The following is a 22,002-nucleotide window of genomic DNA, read 5'->3' on the forward strand; positions in this document are numbered from 1 at the left end:
TGACTCCCGTTATTGGAATCGAACGAAGCATTTCAGTATGCATCGGCTGACTGTAACGGAGTGACTGAACGTGACCACTCAGTATTTGCACTGGAGTTGGTCGATGCTCCCAATATTCGAGGTAACTGAATATTAATAAAATTCCCCTTTGTTTTTATTTTCACTATATACTCATGTTACAACACGACACCGCACCCAGAGTAAAGTCTGATGTATCTATTTTCATAAAAAATGCTTTGGAAAAATCAACACGATACAAGGTTGGTACAGAAACAAACGCTGTCTTCAAAGATTCAAAACCAACTTCCGCTTCTTGATTCCATTGGAGTTTGTCTTTACCAGTCAAACGTGTAAGTGGAGCTGCAACTCGAGAAAAGTCTTTGATGAAGATCCGATCGTAGTTGGCAAATCTCAAAAAGCATTGGACATCTTTTACCATTTTGGGGATCTTCTAATCTATAGTAGTTTGAACTTTCTTAGGATCTATCATAAGTCCATCATTTGAAATGATGTAACCTAAGAAATCGACTTGAATAGTGTGGAACACACACTTTTTTATCTTGACATAGAGTCCTGCATCTCTTAATTTTTATAACACATGGTGAACATAAAGTTCATATTTCTTTGAATTCTTGGAATAGATTATGATGTCATCTAGATAACAGACCACAAAATCGTCTAAAAACTCTCAAAAAATATCATTCATTAGATATTGAAAAGTTGCTGGTGCACTTGTAAGTCCAAAAGGCATGACATTGTATTCAAAATGTCCATACCTAGTTTGAAACGTAGTCTTTCATTCATCTCCTTCTTTGATGCGTACTAGATTGTATGCTGATCAAGAAGTCCAGAGATCTATTTTTGTATAGATCTTAGCTTGATTGAGCTGATCAAGAAGTCTAGATATTAAAGGTAGTGGATACTTGTTCTTGATGGTAATCTTGTTGAGTCCTCGATAATCAATACACATCTCCAATGATCGATCTTTTTTCTTCACAAATAGAATTGGAGCTCATGCCAAAGATTTAGAATGGCGTATGAAATTTTTGGCTAGATTTTCTTCAATATACTCCTGGAGTTCAATCAACTCATTTTGCGTTAAACTATAGATTGGTCTGAATGGCAGTTGTGCTCTTTCTTGAAGATCAATTGAGCAATCATAGGGATGATGTTCCGAGAGTGTGTCTGCATTTTACTTTTCAAATACATCTTGAAATTTTTGATATTGGCTTGGATTGCCACTTGAAGTCTTTGCACTGTTAGAAATGGGTATGGCATAAATAATATATGGCGATTCTTTCATAGCAGCATGCAAGAAAGCTTTTGCACCTATAAACACAAGTTAAATTAAACTGGACTTATGACTCTCTACTTGATTAACGATACTATAAGTTAAACTTTTAGAGAAAGTAAGAGTTGAAAAAATCCAATCTATTTGAAGGTTGTATTTTTCTAACCACGATAAACCTAAAATGACTGAATTAGAGGGAGATCTAATCATATTTAATACTACAAAACTATTATGACCATTGATTATTACTTCTATAGGAAGGATTTCATGAGTTATATCTCTAAAAGATAATGGACGACCATCTATGACTTCTACATGAACAGGTTTAGTTTTTTTTACTAAAGATATGCTATGTCTTTTGGTAAATTCTTCATCTAAGAAACACACTGAGGCACCTGAATCTAACAAGGCAGAGACTTTGTAAAGTTTAGGTCATAAAAGAACATTTAATGTAAAGTTTAGGTCCTAAAAGAACATTTAATGTAAAACAAGGAGAGGGCTCTGAGGAGAAAATAGGACCTTTACTAGATGTTGTACAAGGTTCCAGCTGCACAGTCCCTATTGCAGCTGGACAAACTCATTTTCTAACATATTGTCTTCTTTGACAACCATAGTCCTCATTTTGTGATTGCGTCATTTCTTTGGACAATGTTGAGTTGTGTGTTTTCATTCTCCACAATATAAACATAATCCTTCTTGACGACGACAAGTCTTTTCTTGCTCAATAAGAGGTTTGAAACGTATTGCATCAATTTGCATATCCTCTACTTCGGAATGTATGTATTGAAGAGGTGTTGGTGTTGCCATTGAATTATAGTAACATTGAGGTCCACTTGTATGGTTCTCAGGTCGAAATTCATAAAGATGATTGTCGCATTTCACAGCAAAGTTAATTGCTTGACTCATTGTTTGAGAATCAGGTAAGTTGAGCATTAATTTTTTTACCTCATACTATAATCCACAGAGAAATTGGCTAATAAGTGGAGCATCATCCTACTTGATATCAGTTGTAAGTTGTCAAAATTGTGAAGCATACAACTTTACTAATCAATTGTCTTGTTATAAAATATGGATCTTATTGGTTGCAAGACAAATTGCATCATGTTCTCTATATATGAATTGAAACTCTACGAAAGGCCTCTAGATTATCTAATATTTGATCTCGTCATTCAAGAAAAGTTGAAAAACACGATAGTGCTGAACCTAAAAGAAGCGTACGAATGAATCCAACTTGTGATCTTAGAATTGGATAGCTTTGGGGTTGAAGATCAATCACAAGTTGCACTTGATTGATAAATCCTCGAAACTTGGATCTGATACCATCAAACTTCTCGGGTAGGATAATTCTTGGTTTTCTAACACTGGAAGGACGTTTGACCATAGGAGAAAGGACATGATTTGGTGCAGATGTTGAAGCAGCTCCAACCATTTCTATATCTTTACTTCTTGGCAATCTTGTTGCTCCTTGTGGTGGTAAATTGAGTTGATGCATCGCAAGCATTAACTTCCTCAATTGCTCTTGCATTTGTGCCATTGCAATCTTCATTTCAACAAGTTCTGGCTTAATAACACTTAGAAAAGAGAAGATGTCTAATATCGCTCAAGACAAATAGAAGAGAGGACTTGAGAACAAAGAAAATACTAAGGGCAATATCAGTTAAGAAGAAGGTAATCTGCAACTTCTAATATACTTATATCTTATGAAGAAAAAGGGGTAATTTACTCTAAATCAAGATTAGAGAAAGCTCAGATATTGTAGGTGTACTCTTATGAATCTGTCAAGGACAAGAACTCGATGAAAAAGTAATTCAAACAAGTGAGCCTCCACTCAAAGAAAGATAACAAAATATAAATAAACAAGTATGTATATTGAAAGAGAAACCTAAATGGCTATTGCCAAAAGACAAAGAAACTAGAGATTCTTTAAACTAGACTGAAAACAAGAAAGGAGTTGACAAGACTGAAGAAGGCTTCACTCTTATCTTTATATATATTATCTAACTAGGGACTACTTGGCGACATTCTAGGACCTCGAACATGTGTTGACTTTGTTGGATACATGCCTTGACTTACAAGGCAAGTTTTTTCTATGTGTGGGCTACATAGTTAAATTGGTCTTCAAGCTAACAACATGTGTGGCACATGGCCAACTTGTTGACCATGTTTCTAAACCAAAAAGTCAATTAAAGACATCTATGAAGTCAAAGCAACGTCTATAAAGCTTTTTAAAAGCTTCTATATCAAATACTATAGAATTAACTTATTTTTACCTATTTTTACTTACTTCTACATATTTGTATATGTAATTATGAGTACGTCCATGATATCATCCTTGATTTGATACTTTTAACTTTTTAAAAGTTGATAATCTTACAGAAAAAGATTTAATAAGTTGATTGTCAAAGCTATATGCAACAATAAGGGTGTAGTTAAAGAGAGCTCAAGAATGTCAAAATATTTATACAGATGCCTATTGCAAGGAAAAACTACAATTCAATATAGGTGATAAACTATGGCTACTTCATTGCAATATTAAGACTACTCATCTTTGTGACAAGTTGGACTATTGTAGGCTTGGACCTTTTTCTATTAGTGAACAAGTCAATCCTATTGCTTATCAATTATATCTATTGAGGTCTATGAATATCCATCCCATATTTCATGTGTCTCTTCTTGAGCCATAAAAGATAGTGATTATCTCAGAAAGAAGATAAATGCAATCTCTTCTTATAGAAGTAGATAATAATAAAAAGTTTAAGATAGAAGAAGTCTTAGATTCCAGGCAACGCTGAAATAGGTTGGAATATCTTATTTGTTGGCATTTATATGATATTAATAAATGCACATGGGAGCCAATAAAGAATATTGCAAATACAATAAAGAGAGTTGAGGCTTTTTATTGTGGACATCCATCAAAATTATAATAAAGAATAATAAATCTTTGTTATAAAAGAAACAAGATTCAAGGAAGATAATACTCTATCTTTTTTTTTTTTGACTTTATAGCTTTTGTGTATTTGTGATACTATGGAGATGAAGAACCAACAATTAGTAGATTTGATCTAAGAGTTTTTATTTTTTCACTTACTAAATAAGACATTGAAATTATTATAACCTTCAAGATAATATAATCAAAATAAAGATCGTCAAAAATGACATGTCTTTCTTCAAATATATTTCGAGAAATAATATATTTATTATCACGACTTTGGAAGAGACTTTCAATGTTTAGTGATTTTATTAGAGATAGGAACAATTCTTGAAAGTGTTCTAAAAGTGATATCTGAAGATCATTATGAAGGCTTCAATAATGCTCATATTATAAGGTAGTCTTTTCATCCTAGTATGAGACACTATTGATGGTTGAGAGGATCCATCAATCAACTTTGAAGAAAACAAAAATTAAAGTATGTGTCACATATAATTTGTTGCATCTTAGATTTCATCAATGTATGATGATCGCTCCTTTGTTAGGGACATAGTCCTTAGAACCTTCTAGAGATCAGTTTCTACAACCTTCTAGAGACAAGTTTCTAGAACCTTCTAGAAGCAAGTCTCTGGAACCTTCTAGAAGCTTCTTAATTGGTAGAAGATGTTAGGGACATCGTCCTTAGAACCTTCTAGAGATAAGTTTCTAGAACCTTCTAAAAGCAAGTCTCTGGAATCCTCTAGAAGCTTCCTAGTTAGTAGAAGATGCTTGAGAAGCTTCCTAAATAAGAATATATATTGGAATCGAGGCTGAAGAGTTCTTCAGTCTCGACAACACATTTTTTGGAGCTCTAGCTCACCTCTCTAGTCTTGTTCTTGTATTCATTTGATTAATCTAGTTCTTGTCAGTTCTTCTTAAACTTCTTATTAGATCTCGAGTCTGTATTTCTGTGTCTGTGACAGTTTGTCGAGACTTCACTCACCTCAGATATCAAAGTTAGTTTCTTCCTCGTTAGAGTGCAGATTACCCCTCTGCTTGGAAGTGTACTAGCATTTTAGAGGTTGCGGATTACCCTCCTCTAAACTGATACTTCTTTTGTTACAATATTGGAGTCTTATTCTTCTTGGAGAGAGTGGATTACTCATTTTCTTGAAACTCTTATGGCATTTTAGAGGTTGCGGAGTACCCTCCTCTAAACCAATATTGTCTTCTTGTAGAGTCATTTCTGTCCTTCTCTTAGAATAGCCGGAGGCCAAGACATTAATATGATGGAAAGTTAGGAGTCCAAGTCGGATGCTATCATGAATGCCCTCGCTATGTTATTGCAAAGAACTGCAGAGATTGAAGGAGTCATGGCAAGGCTTCATAATGATGGAGCATCTAGGATGGCACAATCTAGGTTGCACCAGCCTCAAACTTCTGCACTTGGAGAAGCAACTTTGCCTCAGGTTCGACAAGCACCGCTGGTTCTATAACATAAGGAGCCCCGAGTTAGCCTTCCGGACAAGTTCGATGGTACGCATTCCAAGTTTCGAGGATTTGTCAATCAAATCAGGTTGATAACAATTTTACAGCCCGAATGCTATCCAACAGAGGAGTCACGTATTGGGCTTGTTGGAACCTTACTTACAAGGCAAGCTCTATCATGATTTGTTCCTTTGTTTGAGAAACGATCGTCCATACTAAACAACTTTGAAACCTTTTTGGAGGCATTTGTGGAAGCATTTGGTAAATACGACAAGGTTCGATGGGCTACAACAAAGATTCGGTCACTACGACAAGAGATGTGCTCTATATCAGTCTATGCATCGGACTTCAAGCAATTAGCATGAGACATCAATTAGAACGAAGAAGCGTTGATGAATAAATTCTATTGGGATTTAAGGGATGATGTGAAGGATTTACTGTTAACTCTTCCTGATCCACAAATGCTCAACGAAGCTATTGGCCAAGTTGTGAAGTGCGATAATTGCCTATTCGAACGTCACCAAGACCAACGTTCAAGACAACATACGGTTCGCCATGCCCCAACTATGTCAACAAGTAGCGTGAATTCATATTCAAAGGTAGAAGACATGCAAATTGATGCAGTACGTGTCAAATCCCGAACTCTAGAAGAAAAAAAGCGGCGTATGGAGGAAGGTCTATGCTTGTATTGCGGTGAAGAAGGCCACAAAGTTGGAAACTGTCCCAAGAAGCAAAATCGACATATTGTCAAGACTAGGGTATGTTTGTTCAGGAAAACGAGGATACCCAGTTACAATAGGAACCATGCGGCTGGACAGTGAAATATTGCAACAACAACCAGGTTCCTTTCTTTCTGCTCAACCTGCCCTTTGTCTTACAATCTCTTTACTTATTGGCCCTCAGAAATTGAGAACCTTAGCATTATTAGATTCAGGAGCATCTTTTTGTTTGTTAGACGAAGAATTTGTGAAGCATCATAAGATCTCTTTAATACAAAAATCCAAACCTATTCACGTTGACGTCATAGATGGGTGACCTTTATTGTCTGGTAGTATCACCCATGAATGAGAACCTATAGAAGTGACGTTCAAGGACCATAGTAGTCATATTATTTTCAATATTATTAGAACTCCATCAAATCTTGTTATTCTTGGTCTTTCCTGGTTAAAAAAGCATAACCCATCCATAGATTGGAAGTTGTGGAAGATGACCTTTTCCACAAAACCACCCAAGAATAAGCCTTGTAAGAAACCCCGAATAGAGAAATCCTTATTCATTGGAGCAAGAGTATTTATAAGATCGTCCAAGGAAGGCACACCGTTTAAAAGATTGTCCAAGGGAGATACACCGTTTGTCATTTATGCGACTCCAACTACCAGGGAGAAGACCTCGACAACAAGTATACTTGAGTGATATAAGGATTTTAAAGACATGTTTCAAAAGGAAAATGCCAACATGCTACTAGAACACCAACCATATGATTGCGCCATAGACTTACAAGAAGGAGCACAACCGCCTTTTCGCCCAATCTACCATCTATCGCAGATGGAGTTGGCGGAGTTGTAGAAGTACATCGACGAGAATCTAGCCAAGAACTTCATTCGTCATTCAAAATCGTTAGCTTGAGCACCCATCTTATTTGTGAAGAAGAAAGATGGCTCGTTGCGGATGTACGTGGACTATCGAGGCCTCAACAAGGTAACAAAGAAGAATCGTTATCCGTTGCCCTTGATTTTTGGTCTTTTAGAACAACTTGACGTGCAAGGATCTTTACAAAAATTGATCTAAGGAAGCTTACAATCTCATACGAATCAAGGAAGGAGATGAGTGGAAGACAGCATTCCGTATAAGGTATGGCCATTTTGAGTATAATGTCATGCCCTTTGGTCTTACCAATGCTCCAGCGGTCTTTCAACATATGATGAATGACATTTTCTGAGAGTACCTTGACAATTTTGTTGTCATCTATTTAGATGATATTTTGATATTCTCCACAAATGAGGAAGAGCATGAAAAGCACGTTCGTTTGGTCTTTGAGAAACTATGCAAGCGAGGACTATATGCCAAGTTGGAGAAGTGTTTATTTCACCAAATAGAGATGGAATTTTTGGGATTCGTTGCAAGTACGGAAGGCTTGAAGATGGATCCCAAGAAGGTGGAAGCAATCGTGTTCTGGGAGGTTTCGAAGACAGTTAGAGACGTACAATGCTTTCTTTATTTTGCCAGCTTCTATTAGATCTTCATCAAGAATTACTCTCAAGTTGCTGCCCCTCTCATTCGGTTGACATGCAAGGATAAGCTAGAATGGGGACCTCTAGCAAAGAAGGTGTTTCAAGACCTGAAGCCCGTATTTACTACGGCTCCAATCTTGGTACATCCAGACTTTACAAAGACCTTTTATTTAGAAATTGATGTTTTAGATTTTGCTTTGGGAGCTGTACTTTAACAAATGGGAGAAGACAAGAAGCTCCATCCCGCTGCATTCTATTCTCGAAAGTTCTCTGCTGCTGAAATCAATTATGAGATCTACGATAAGGAACTTCTTGCTATAGTGGATTCTTTCCAAGAATGGCATCACTTTCTTGAAAGAGCTGCACACCCAGTGATCGTATATACAAATCACAAGAATTTGGAGTATTTCATGTCGGCTCGAGTTCTAAAACGACGTCAAGCTTGGTGGAGTATGTTCCTATCTAGGTTTGATTTTGTTATCACTTATCGACCTGGAAAGCAGCAAGGACTATCTGATGTCCTATCGAGGAGATCGTATCTTATACCAAAGGCTGGAGAAGTAGCGTTTGATCAACAATGTATGACGTTGTTGAAGCTAGAGCAATTTCAGCTTTGCGCTACTATTGTGCCAATTGATGCAACTTCCTAAATTAGGTACGTGCCATGATCATTGAAGATTCAATAGCCATTGATATCAAGCAGCGTGCCAGTGATGACAAGTTTAAGGTGGAGAGAGATCTTTTATATTTTGAAGAGCGGTTGTATATCCCAAAAGGACCAACACGACTCCGATTTCTTCAATCTCGCCACAATTTTCCAGCTACGGGACATTTTGGATTCAACAAGACCTTGGAGCTTATTTCTCGAGATTTTTGGTGGCCCCAAATGTGGAAGGATGTAAAAGATTTTGTCCTATCCTACGACATTTGTTCAAGATTCAAGAATCCTCAGCATCACCCTTATGAACTTCTACAGCCATTGTCGATTCTACGTCGACCATGGTCTTCAGTTTCCATGGACTTCATCATGGACATACCATCATCGAACTCATTTGACATCATCTTTATCATGATAGATCGGCTTACAAAGATGGCACACTTTGTCTCTTGTAAGAAGACATCGTCCAGTGAAGTCACAGCAAGGCTCTTTTTCAATAATGTGTATCGATATCATGGACTACTAGAAGATATCGTATCAGATCGAGGAACCTAGTTTGTATCAAAGTTTTGGAGATCTCTCTTTGAGATATTGAAGGTGGATATCAAGCTTTCTTTGGCTTTTCATCCTCAAATTGACGGCCAAATGGAATGGGTGAACCAAGTCTTGGAACAATACTTATGATGCAGCATCAACTATCAATAAGATGATTAGACCAGATATTTGTCGCTAGCCGAGTTTGCATATAACAACACCCTCCATGCGTCGACTCAATATACACCATTCTTTTCCAACTATGGGTATCATCCGAAGCTTGATTTATTGAGTTCGTCAACAAATAATAATCCAGCACCTAAAGGATTTGTGAAACAACTATCAGAGCTTCAAAATACATTGAAGCTTCAATTACAATCCGCTCAAGAATCCTATAAGGCGTCTGCAAATAGATTTCGGAATGAAGCACCTACTTTCAAAATTGGAGATAAAGCATGGCTTCTTTGACGAAATATCAAGACCAAGCGACCATGTGATAAGTTGAATTATCGAAGATTGGGACCATTTATCATCTAGAAGCAAATGAATCGAGTGGCTTACCGTTTTGAATTACCAGCTTTTATGAAGGTACATCCAATCTTTCATGTTTCTCTGTTAGAGCCTTATCGAGAGTCGTCTTTTCCTGAAAGAGTACAATGTCGGCCACCTAGTATTGAGATCGAGAACCACGAGAAATACGAGGTTGAAAAGGTACTGGATTCACATCGAACGTGGGGTAAGTTGGAGTATCTTGTTCATTGGTGCGGCTATGACATTAATGAGCGAATGTGAGAGCCAGCTGAAAATCTAGCCAATGCGTTGCAAAAAGTACAGGTGTTTCATCAACAACATCCTCATAAACCTAAGCCGGTTCGACGATAGCTTCCTTCTGAAGCTTGTTCATCCAAGAATACAAGAAAGGGGAAGAGCACCACCAAAGATCATAGTTGATGTAGTTATTTTCTCCAAGATAAAATAGAATTTTTTCAGTAGCCATAGTTTGGTCTTCTGATATGGATAGCCAAGAGATAGATACTATGCCAGTCAGATTATCTCAACCAACTAGCTTACAAAGGCGACCTTGAGATGAAGAACTATCTATACCATGACGACGTTAGAGGATACCGAGTAACCAATTATTGGTGATTGTATTTGAGTTCGAATATGCTTACGATGGTCAGCCAGAAGGCGTGTTTGCAGGACAATTTCAGAATGAAGACACGGAAGTTCATGCTTGATCAGAAGTTTAATGCGTGGGCCACTACCGTTGGCTTCAAGGGCCAATGAACTACTTGCCTCATAAACAACAGTTGGAGTTCATAATAGATGTTTTGCGATAGATCTTCATTTTCTTGTGTTGGTACTGATTAGGTCAAAAGGCTGTTGTGCTCTCTCCAATCGTAGTTGCCGATCCTCAATTGCCATTCGTATGCATGTATTATGCCCAAAAGAGTGACAGTAGGTCCAAAATTAACACCTTAACTTTGAGCGCCTATAACTTCTTCATAAAAACCCCAAATGACACAAAACTTGTACCAAAATCTTAACCAAAAACCTAAACCTTCTGACCTTAGCCTTCAAAGTTCGAATGGGTTCCAGAAACTAACCCTAATCCCTAATATGGCCTCGTGCAGCCTTTTCAAAGCCCATTGGTCATGATTTTTGACCAATAGGAATGGAGATTTTTATTTTTTATCTCTATTCATCTATATTGGTGCTCTAATTACTCCCTTTGCTACCAAAATCCTTCTTCAATCCTTTTTTTTATAAGATTTACATAATGTATGCTCTAAACACCAAATAAAAGAACCAAAATAAGTTTTCAAATGTCACCAATGTCTAACATAATGACTCTTAATATTTAGAAGTTACTATCAACCAAAACCAATCTTAAAAGCCACTATCAAAAAGAAATTAAAGTTATACAAATTCTATAGTAATCTTTTTAAACAACCTCTTCTCAAAGTAATAATCAAATTATATTCTACAACCAACTAAAATCTACTAACATGGCTCTCATCATGTTACTTAATAAATTATATATTAAGTTCATAATTATATTTTTTTCATATAGTAGCCAAACCACAACATGACATCCACCCCGTCTAAACCTGTGCATCCTTCGATATGCACCAAAAGAACCAAAGTTGTGGTCGGCATCATATAACCTTCCCAATATTGTCTATTTTTTTTTTTTTTTTTTTTTTGATCCATGTCTTCTACTTTTTCATTTGTAAAGAAAAATATGTCTTCTCTAATATCTTCACAAATTCCTTGTTATTTTAATCAATGCCACATATCAATTTTGTTCTTGTATTTCCAACTTATTTCTTCTAAAATCTTTCGAATATGTCTCTATATATATACTTGCTATTAAAGCATCTTTCTCAAGCACATCCACTCTTTTTAGGTTTTTTTTTTTTTTTTTTTTTTTCAGATTTTTACACACCTCTTTGCTCTCAATTTTGTAAGTCATTAAGCTGTGTATGTACAATATATTCATTCCTATATAATTTTGTAACACCTGTATAAAAGATATTATTCTCTCTATGCAAGAATACTTTCTTTGATGTACCACTATATTCCCGCTCTATAGTGGTATTGTGCAAAACTCTTTAAACTCTTCACTGACCCTTGGTAATAAATCACTTCGTAAATAATCCCAATTGCGCTCATGGTTTGCAGGTACTGTTAGAAATTACACTGCCTTTTTTCCATCTTGACTTCTAATATGGGCACATGCTGGTCCATCATCCAAAACTTAGGTCTCCATCTTCACAGCTCTAATATATGGTTGACCAAGAATCACTGGGTATGAAGTAGTGTCTTGAACAAAAAAATTTTGTTCTGTGGTCACATCTCCAATTTTTACCTTCACATTGGGGCAAGCACTATAAAATTCTCCTCGTGTATTATTTGCTGCCCGAATCACCCATCCATGGTTAATATCAATGAGCCACCTTCCATGTTTATAGACTTCTTTTGACATAATATTAATTTCAAATCCATGGTTAATGAGAGCAATTACTGGTTCTACTAAGTCTTCCATTTTTACTAAAGTCTCTGTAGTGGCTCTTGCCTAATGTCCCTTGATATAGTATCCAGGGCCCTTGTCATCATCCTTGTATTCATCCAAATCAAATTGTCTTTTTTTATTGATACAACATTCTGCCAATTCATGTTCCTCTTCTTCAGTCAAGATTATATCCAAAGCATTAGATACGGCAGATTCTCCTGTCAACTACCTCTTTCACTTAATAGTATCTATAATGACTTCATGAAACTCTCTCTTTGTAATGCCTAAAATTTCTCATAGAGTAAATTCAATTTTGGCATTCAATACTCTTTCTTCCAAGACTCCTTTCAAATTTGTGGCTGCCTCAATATCAGATTGAAGCTTATAAATAACATGCTTATTCTTCCCTTTGTCTTTATCAACCTCTATCCTTTCTTCCCATTTTTCTTTTGGGAGTGAAGCATTTCCAGGATGCAATATCGATAGCCTAGCCTTGGATGGTATTTCTTTATTTTGTGTTGTTTCTGCATGCCTTTGAGGTCTCCTCTTGTTTTTTGGCTCTTCAGGATTTTTTTCTATTTCATTTTTTTTCCTTTTCACCTCCATTAAGGCTTCATGTTGAGACTTTGCCAAATAAGCATGTAAAAACATAGTATCTATAGGATCATCCTATCTTGTAGCATTTCTAATTATTGTGGCTATATTAAGTAATTCTTGTCTTATTATTTTTCTTTTATTCATATTGATAATAGCATGATTCCATAGATCCCATGTGTTTATATGCTTATCAAAAACATCCTCTTTCTCCCTTACAGCCTCAATCCCATAAATAATAGCTTCTCTTGATGCCATAGCCTGTTGAGATAAATGCTCTTCCAAAACCTTTTTCATCCCTCCTTTTCCAAAATTGGTTTTGGGAAACTCACCTATATCTTGCAACGCAATTTTTCCATCTTTCCATAAAATTACTCCCTATCGTAAAATATCAATAAAATCTCCACACTCCCTTCGAGGATGCTCCATACTATCGCACCAAATACATCGTTGTATATATCCTGGCTTTGATACAGATTTTCTCTCAGGTAATCTTTTTTTCTCCTCTAGCTTTGCTACTTTGATTTGTAAGTCTTTCATTCCTTTTACCAACTCATCAATTGCATCTTTTTGTGGTACAACTATAGACATAGGAATTGGAATAGTACTTACTGGTATAGGAGGTTCTGGCTATTGCCTATGAGATGTTGTAGTTGGTGGAGGTCTAGTCTCTTGCCTTACTACCACCTTACCTCTCCGATACTCTCTTTTAGCAAGTATGCCTACAGCTTTAGAGACTTTCTTCCAATCAGTAGTAAGTCCATTGTCCTCTGTATTATCCTCCAATAATAATTCCAACTCTCTTTGTAAATCATTATCAGCTGATTGAAGAAATAATTCTACCTTATCATTTTCAAGTATAAGCTTTTCCACTCGAGACAATTGAAGAAACTGTCTTTCAAATTCTCGAAATAACTCTGTTGCAACCAACTCCTTATTGGAATTATTGATCCATTCCATAAATGATTTTCTTGTGACTCTTTTTGCATCTTCCAAAGAATACTCTTCTTTTAGTTAAAGGATAAAATCCTCCCATTTTTCTCCATGAGTTTTAATAATCCTCTTTATATGCTCACGAAGCTTTAGTATAATTGCAAGCTCAAATGTTAGGATTATATCTTTCTCTGGCACTTTATTAAGCTCCATCTAACCGAGAATAATACTTAAGATACTTGGAAATATTTCTTCCATCAAATTGATCCAATAAACCAACAACAGATTGCAAGGCTTTAGTAGCCATTGCCTCGTTGCATTCCACAACTTGCTGTTGTTACATAAAAAGTACAAATGCTTGAAATATTTGAGTTGTAGCAGCATCAAGTTGCAATGGGATTTTTCCAATGCAATTCCTATTACCACTTCCTTGACCCCTTCCATAATAAAAGCCAAAATATTTCTTCAAAACTCTCTACCCCAGAATTTTTCACGTTGGGTTCACCAGGTCTGTCGTATGGTGTGATTTGCTATCTGGGAATATACTAGATATCTAGCTGTAGAGAATGTACCTTAAACCTTTATATGATTCTTTTCTTGGCTTCCAAAACTCCTTTATTTTTGTATAAAACTCCAAATATAACAAAACCCCTTCAAAACTCATTTTTCTCGCGAAGGGTTTTCTCACCCTAAACTTTAGAAAATCATAACTATTGTTCTAACTGTTTAGTTTGTTTCAAATTTATAAGATAGGTAGAATTTCCCCTTAACTTGTACTGCAAAAAAAACCAACTACAAATTCACTCCCGATCTTCTGGCATCAAAGAAATTCTACTAGACACTCCAAACCCTAATTTACAAGCACCCGAAAAACTATTTTCCTTATATCTCAAAAACCCGAACTCCAAATGTCATAAAACTTATGCACAAAGTTTATTAACATGAAATTACACATCCCTTGAAATTTTGAGCCAAAACCTTATCAAATTGCTCAAGATATAGCTCAAGAGACAAACACTAGTAAATCGATTTACTTACTACCATTAGATTGCATGTGCTGACTTCAAAATCCAATAACTCCTTCACTGAAACTTAGAATCTAGTAAGCAGTATGTGAAAAGTATAGCCGCAAAAGTTCTCTCTCCAGCCGTAGTCGCCGATCCTCAATTGCCATCCGAACGCGTGCGTTATGCCCAAAAGAGTGACAATAGGTCCAAAACTAACACCTTAACTTTGAGCGCCTATAACTTCTTCATAAAAACCCCAAATGACACAAAACTTGTACCAAAACCTTAACCAAAGACCTAAACCTTCTGACCCTAGCCTTCAAAGTTCGAATGGGTTCTAGAAACTAACCCTAATCCCTAATATGGCCTCGGGCAACCTCCTCAAAGCCCATTGGTCATGATTTTTGACCAATAGGAATGGAGATTTTTATTTTTCATCTCCATTCATCTATATTGGTGCTCTAATTACTCCCTTTGCTACCAAAATCCTTCTTCAATCCTTTTTTTTATAAGATTTACATAATGTATGCTCTAAACACCAAATAAAAGAACCAAAATAAGTTTTCAAATATCACCAATGTCTAATAAAGGTGATTCTAAATATTTAGAAGTTACTATCAACCAAAACCAATCTTAAAAGCTACTATTAAAAAGAAATTAAAGTTATACAAATTCTATAGTAATCTTTTTAAACAACCTCTTCTCAAAATAATAATCAAATTATATTCTACAACCAATTAAAATCTACTAACATGGCTCTCATCATGTTACTTAATAAATTATATATTAAGTACATAATTACATTATTTTCATATAGTAGCCGAACCACAACACGACAACATTTGTAGATTAGGAAGAGTTAACAACAAATCCTTCACATCATCCCTTAAACCCCAATAAAATTGACTCATCAACGCTTCTTCGTCCCAATTGATGTCTCATGCTAATTACCTGAAGTTCGATGCATAAACTGATGTAGAGCGCATCTCTTGTCGTAGTGACCGAATCTTTGTTGTAGCCCATCGAATCTTATCATGTTTACCAAATACTTTTGCAAACGCCTCCAAAAAGGTTTCAAAGTTGTTTAGTATGGACGATCATTTCTCAAACAAAGGAGCAAACTATGATAGAACTTGCCGTGTAAGTAAGGTTCCAACAAGCGCAACATGTGACTCCTCCGTTGGATAGTGTTCGGGCTGTAAAACTGTTATCAACCTGATTTGGTTGACGAATCCTCGAAACTTGGAATACGTACCATCGAACTTGTCCGAAAGGCTAACTCGAGGCTCCTTATATTGTAGAACCAGTAGTGCTTGTCAAACCTGAGGCAAAGTTGCTTCTCTAAGTGCAGAAGTTTGAGGCTGGTGCAATCTAGATTAAACCATCCTAGATGCTCCATTGTTATGAAGCCTTGCCATGACTCCTTCAATCTCTACAGTTCTTTGCGATAACGTAGCGAGGGCATTCATGATAGCATCCAACTTGGACTCCAAACTTTCTGTCATACTAATGTCTTGACCTCCGGCCATTCTAAGAAAGAGACAGAAATGACTATACAAGAAGACAATATTGGTTTAGAGGAAGGAACTCCGCATCCTCTAAAATGCCTTAAGAGCTTCAAGAAAAGGAATAATCCACTCTCTCCAAGAAGAATAAGACTCCAATATTATAACAAAAGAAGTATCAATTTAGAGGAGAGTAATCCGCAACCTCTAAAATACTAATACACTTCCAAGCAGAGGGATAATCCACACTCTAACGAAGAAGAAACTAACTTTGATATCTGAGGTGAGTGAAGTCTCGACAAACTGTCATGGACGTAGAAATATAGACTCGAGATCTAACAAAAAGTTCAAGAAGAACTAGTAAGAACTAGATTAATCAGATGAATACAAGAATAACACCAGAGAGGTGAGCTAGAGCTCCAAGAGATGTATTGTCGAGACTGAAAAACTCTTTAGCCTCGATTCCAATATATACTTCTATTTAGGAAGCTTTTCAAGCAACTTCTACTAACTAGGAAGCTTCTAGAAGGTTTCAGAGACTTATTTCTAGAAGGTTCTAGAAACTTGTCTCTAGAAGATTCTAAGGACTATGTCTCTAACACTTACTAGATATTATTGCAATTTTATTTAGTAATTTACATACATTACTTCTTCATTAACAAGCTTATTAGAGAAGGGTGCCCCATTTGAATGGAAAGTAGAAAAATAAAGTATCTTTCATAGATTGAAGGAAGCATTCATTACTGCTCCAATATTGTAACTATTGTTGTGTGGTGTGATTTGCAATGTGGGAATATATTGGATGTCTAACTATAAAGAGTTTAGCTTTAACTTATTGGCTAAGCTCTAGTAAATAATTTATTTTATTTTTAACTTATATACAAAGTCTTGGCTTCCAAAACTTCTTTATTTTATATAAAATACCCAAATTGTAGCAAAATCTTTCAAAACATATTTTTCTCACAAAAATTTTTTTCTTTCCAAACTTTAGAAATTCGTATCCCTTGATCCAACTATTCAATTTTTCTCAAATTTTTACATAATGTAGATATTATCTTTAAGATTTTTTATAAATAAAATAAACTATAAAATCGTCATCAATCTTGTGGCATCTTAGAAATTCTAGCAAGTATTCTAAATCCTAACTTATTAGCATCTAAGCACTATTTTCTTCATATATCAAAAATCCAAAATTAAAATACCATAAAATTTATGTTTAAAGTTTATTAACAAGACTATATATATATTTTTAGAAATTTTGAGCCAAAGTTTCATCAAATTACTTAAGATATAGCTGAAAATACAACCACTAGTGAATCGGGTCACTTACTACCCTTAAATTTGCAAGTGCTCATTTCAACCTCCAATATCTTCTTTATCCTACTTAGAATCCATCAAATAGTATATCAAAAGTATAGCCAAGAAAGTGTTCTCTCCAAACCCAGTTGCCGATCCTTTATTGCTTTTTGTAAGCCTGTGCTATGTCCAAAAGAGTGAGAGTAGGTACAAAATCAATACCTTAACTTTGAGTGGCCATATCTCTTTCATATAAACTCTAAAACATACAAAATTTGTATCAGAATCATGGCCAAAAACCTAAACTTACTGATCCTAGCCTCCAAAGCTCAAATAGAATCAAAAAAATAATCCTAATTCCTAATAAGGCCTCGGGCAGCCTCCTTGAAGCCCATTGGACATGATTTTTGGCCAATAAGAATGGAGATTTTCATCATTCATTGTTATACATCCATATGGATGCTCTAACTTCTTTTTTGCTATCAAGATCCCTTTCTAATTATTTTTTTTAATAAAATTTACTTAATATATGTCCATGTTATTTAATAAATTATATATCAAACATATAAGTACAATATTTTCACATAGTAGCTGAATCATAATATGACACCATATGATCATAACCTTTCTTATATACTTTATATTTATGCTTTTGACTTTGCTATTGGAGCAGTCCTTCAAGAAGACTTTGGTAGGAGCCTTCAATCCATGGCATATGAATCACACAAGCTCAAAAGGCCAAAGCGCAATTAGTCTACACATAATAGAGAGCAATTAGCGATTGTATATGCCACAAAGGTATGGTGATACTATCTATTAGGAAAGCGAGTGATTATTTAGACTGACCATCCATCTTTATTATATGATTTGTATTTAAAAAATATGAAATCATGATATTATTTTTAGGAAGAATAATTGTAATTTTTTTATATTCACCTTGAATACAAGTAAAGGTGACAATATACTATGTTGGACATCGTATCATAGAAACCAAACTCAAAGGCCAAATCAATAGATAAGGCAAAAGTTACTACCATTAATAGTATCATTTCAAATCTAATTAAAGAAGTAAAATAGAAGGAAGCTATACATTAGAATACTTATTTCAAGATGGTTAGCAATTGGCTGAAGGTAGATAATTGACAATATCAAGATTATAGTCTTAGTGATGGCTTGCTCTATTTTAAGAAGGAGATTTATATATCTAAAAATATTATATTTTTGATACACATACCTCAAGAGAGACATGATATTCTAATATCTAAGCATCTAAGGCATGAAAAGACTTTAGAACAAATCTTAAAAACGTAATTTTGGATAGATTTGGACTATGATGTTTGAGTTTTTGTGGACTCTTGTAAGTCATGTCAATATAACAAAATACACAATGTGAAATCTCTTGGACTATTGCACCCAATTCTATTACCAATGGCATATTGGAAGCAAGTAAACATAGACTTCATTACATGTTTATTGCAAAGGCCTCATAATTATACCACAATTGTTGTCTTTATGGACCAACTCTCGAAGTAACTTCACTTGATTGTAGTACAATGTGATATTGATATCCTAGCACTTGCATGAGTTTTCTTTGACACTATCATTTATCAACATGGATTATTTTGTGTCATCATTTCAAATTGAGATACGTGCTTTACAGAGAATTTTTGATAGGCCTTGTTTAAGCTATTAGTCACATGACTTGCCATATCTATGATCTTTCATCTTTAAATAGATGGACAAACAGAGCATACAAATCGGACCTCAGAAGATATGTTATGAGAATTTGTGGCAATTTATTATAATGATTGGAATGAATATTTGACACCTTTGGAATTTCCTTATAATGATACTATTTAACCAAGTACCAATTATTCATCATTCTTCTTTAATACCAGTCAGCATCCAATTACACCAACAACTCTCTATCATTCTATCAATATTAATAACTTGACAACTCAAAAGAGTTTATAAAATGGCTTATAATTATATTTTAGAAAGTATGGAATTACCTCTTTATTGCATAAAATTGACAGAAGTAATATGCAGATAACCACCGACAGTATAAGACCTTTTGAAAGGATGACCAAGCATTACTTCTCAATGGCAACTTTCCACTTACTACATCAATCCAAGTCCATAAGATGGCACCTCATTAGCTTGGATCTTTTTGTATTTCTACGATAATTTCTAATGTTGTATATTGCCTCAAGCTTTCGCCACATATTTGGATCTATCCAATCTTCAACATATTGTAGCTCAAGGAATTTCATACTAGACTAAGGCGCTTCTTCAATCGACACCAACCACCATCACCATTGGTTGTCATTGATGACCAAAAAGAATATGAAATAGAAAATATTTTGGAGCATCGCTACCTTTGTCATGGCAATAGACATTCATAACTTCAATACAAAGTCCTTTGAAAAGGCTATCCTATTTATAATGCAACATGAAAACTTGTACAAAACCTCATCTATTGTCAAAAAATAATCTAAAAATACCATCGAGAGTGAAACGAGGACGTTCCATATTAGTAGAGGGAGATTAATTGTAACACAACATTGATAAGATAATTATATTACTAACAAGTAGAGATAGATAATTGAGGCCATTTTTTAAGAAGTTTTTAGAAGTTTTTAGAATTGAAAATAAGTTGGTGATTTATGTAGGATCCACTATGAAACATCCCAGAAGAATTAAGGGGGGTTATTTAAGTAGAACCTATGTCTAGAACCTTTTAAGAGGGTATTTATCAAAGTGGATCCACCTCTAAAATATACTAAAAGAGTGGTTATATTGACAAGGCTCACTATTATGGATATTCTAAAGAGTTCCAAAATAGTTAAACAAAGTATAAATAAGACTAAGTATACCATTTAGAATATTTGGTCAAGTATGGCTTTGGTTTCTTTCTCTTAATAAAGTTTGGTATGTATTTTTTGTTCTGTTCTATTTTATTTCTTTTTGCTTTGATTTATCTTTCATATTCTATTATATTTAGTTTTGTTTAGTTTTATTCTCGTCCATTTTGTCCTACTTTGTAATGGAATTTATATTACTATAGATTAGAAGGATTTTAGATTTTTAATAGAATTCAATCTTGTTTCAGTAAAGATAGTAATACATTTAGGCTAATATGTCTAAAAACCAAGAAGATCATTAAGAATCATTATGTAGAGTGTTTTGAAGCATAAGAATACTTATGAGCACTTGAAGATATTTTCAAGTAGGAGTAATGATATGTTTATAGATACATTTTTAATTTCAACAAAGAAAAAAATAATAATAATGACAATGAAAATAGTAGATATATAAATCAAAATGAAGAGTCAATGAAGATAGATCGAAGTATATCTACAATTTTTAAAATGAGAAATGAAAACAATCAAGATATTGAACATGATGATGATGAGTACTAGCCTTTGAATATGAAAAACCAAATTTTAAGAAAGAAGGTTATAAGAGACCATAGAATATATGAATCTATCTTCAACAAGTGAAAGGAAATATTCTATGAGAGAAAAAAAAAACTTTGAGAATAGTGGAAGAACCACATCATTCTTGAAATAAGTGAAGACAATACTAATATTCCATTCTTTATTGATTCATTGAATTTGTAAAAATACAATGAAGTCCACGGATGCTATGAAGTAAAAAAGGGCCATGGAAGAAGAATACAAATTATTTATAGACAATGGAATATGGAAATTGACTCAAATTCCATCAAATTTAACTTTAATTGGTTGTAAGTGGAAGTTTAGAACTAAAATAATATAATAGAAAATATTATGAGATACAAAGCTAGATTGCTTGTTAAAGAACACAAGTGTTGATTTCAATGAGACATTTGCTTCCATGGCCAAATTCACCACTATTAAAACTATTATGACAATTGAGGCAATAATAGACTTGAAGATGTATCAAATGGATTTGAAGATAGCTTTTTTGAATAGAAATTTGAAAAATGACATCTACATAGATCAATCTTAAGGATTTTTTGAAGAAGACAAACAACATCTTGTTTGTAAGTTAAAAGAATTCTTTTTGAGGATCAAACAATCACCAAAGACATGATACTATGATATTCATACATGCTTTGTGAATGAAGGATTTATTAGAAGCAAGATTGATGATTCTTTATATGTGATGTAATTAAATGAGTTCTTATTGATTCTCATCTTCTATATTAATGATTTGATCATTTTAACCATTACCTTAAAGATAATAGATTGTTTTAATACAAAGTTATAAAAGGAGTATGAGATGAGTGATTTGGAAGAGCTTCACTATTTTTTGGGGGTAGAATTTATAAGAGATTATATTGATAAGACCATTATAATGAACCAAAGTAAGTATATTGAAGATGTCTTGAAACAATTCAACATATAAGAATGTAAGCATATTAGAATACCTTTAGAAGCCAATTTGAAGTTGATGAAGTTCATGGATGATGAATTTGCTGAAATTGAAGGTGAAATATAAGGTATTCCATACAAAATAGCAATGGACTCACTTATATATATTTAATAGTTAGCACA

Source organism: Physcomitrium patens, chromosome 17 (assembly GCF_059467195.1).
Source record: "Physcomitrium patens ecotype Gransden chromosome 17, ASM5946719v1, whole genome shotgun sequence".
NCBI classification, from domain to species: Eukaryota; Viridiplantae; Streptophyta; class Bryopsida; order Funariales; family Funariaceae; genus Physcomitrium; species Physcomitrium patens.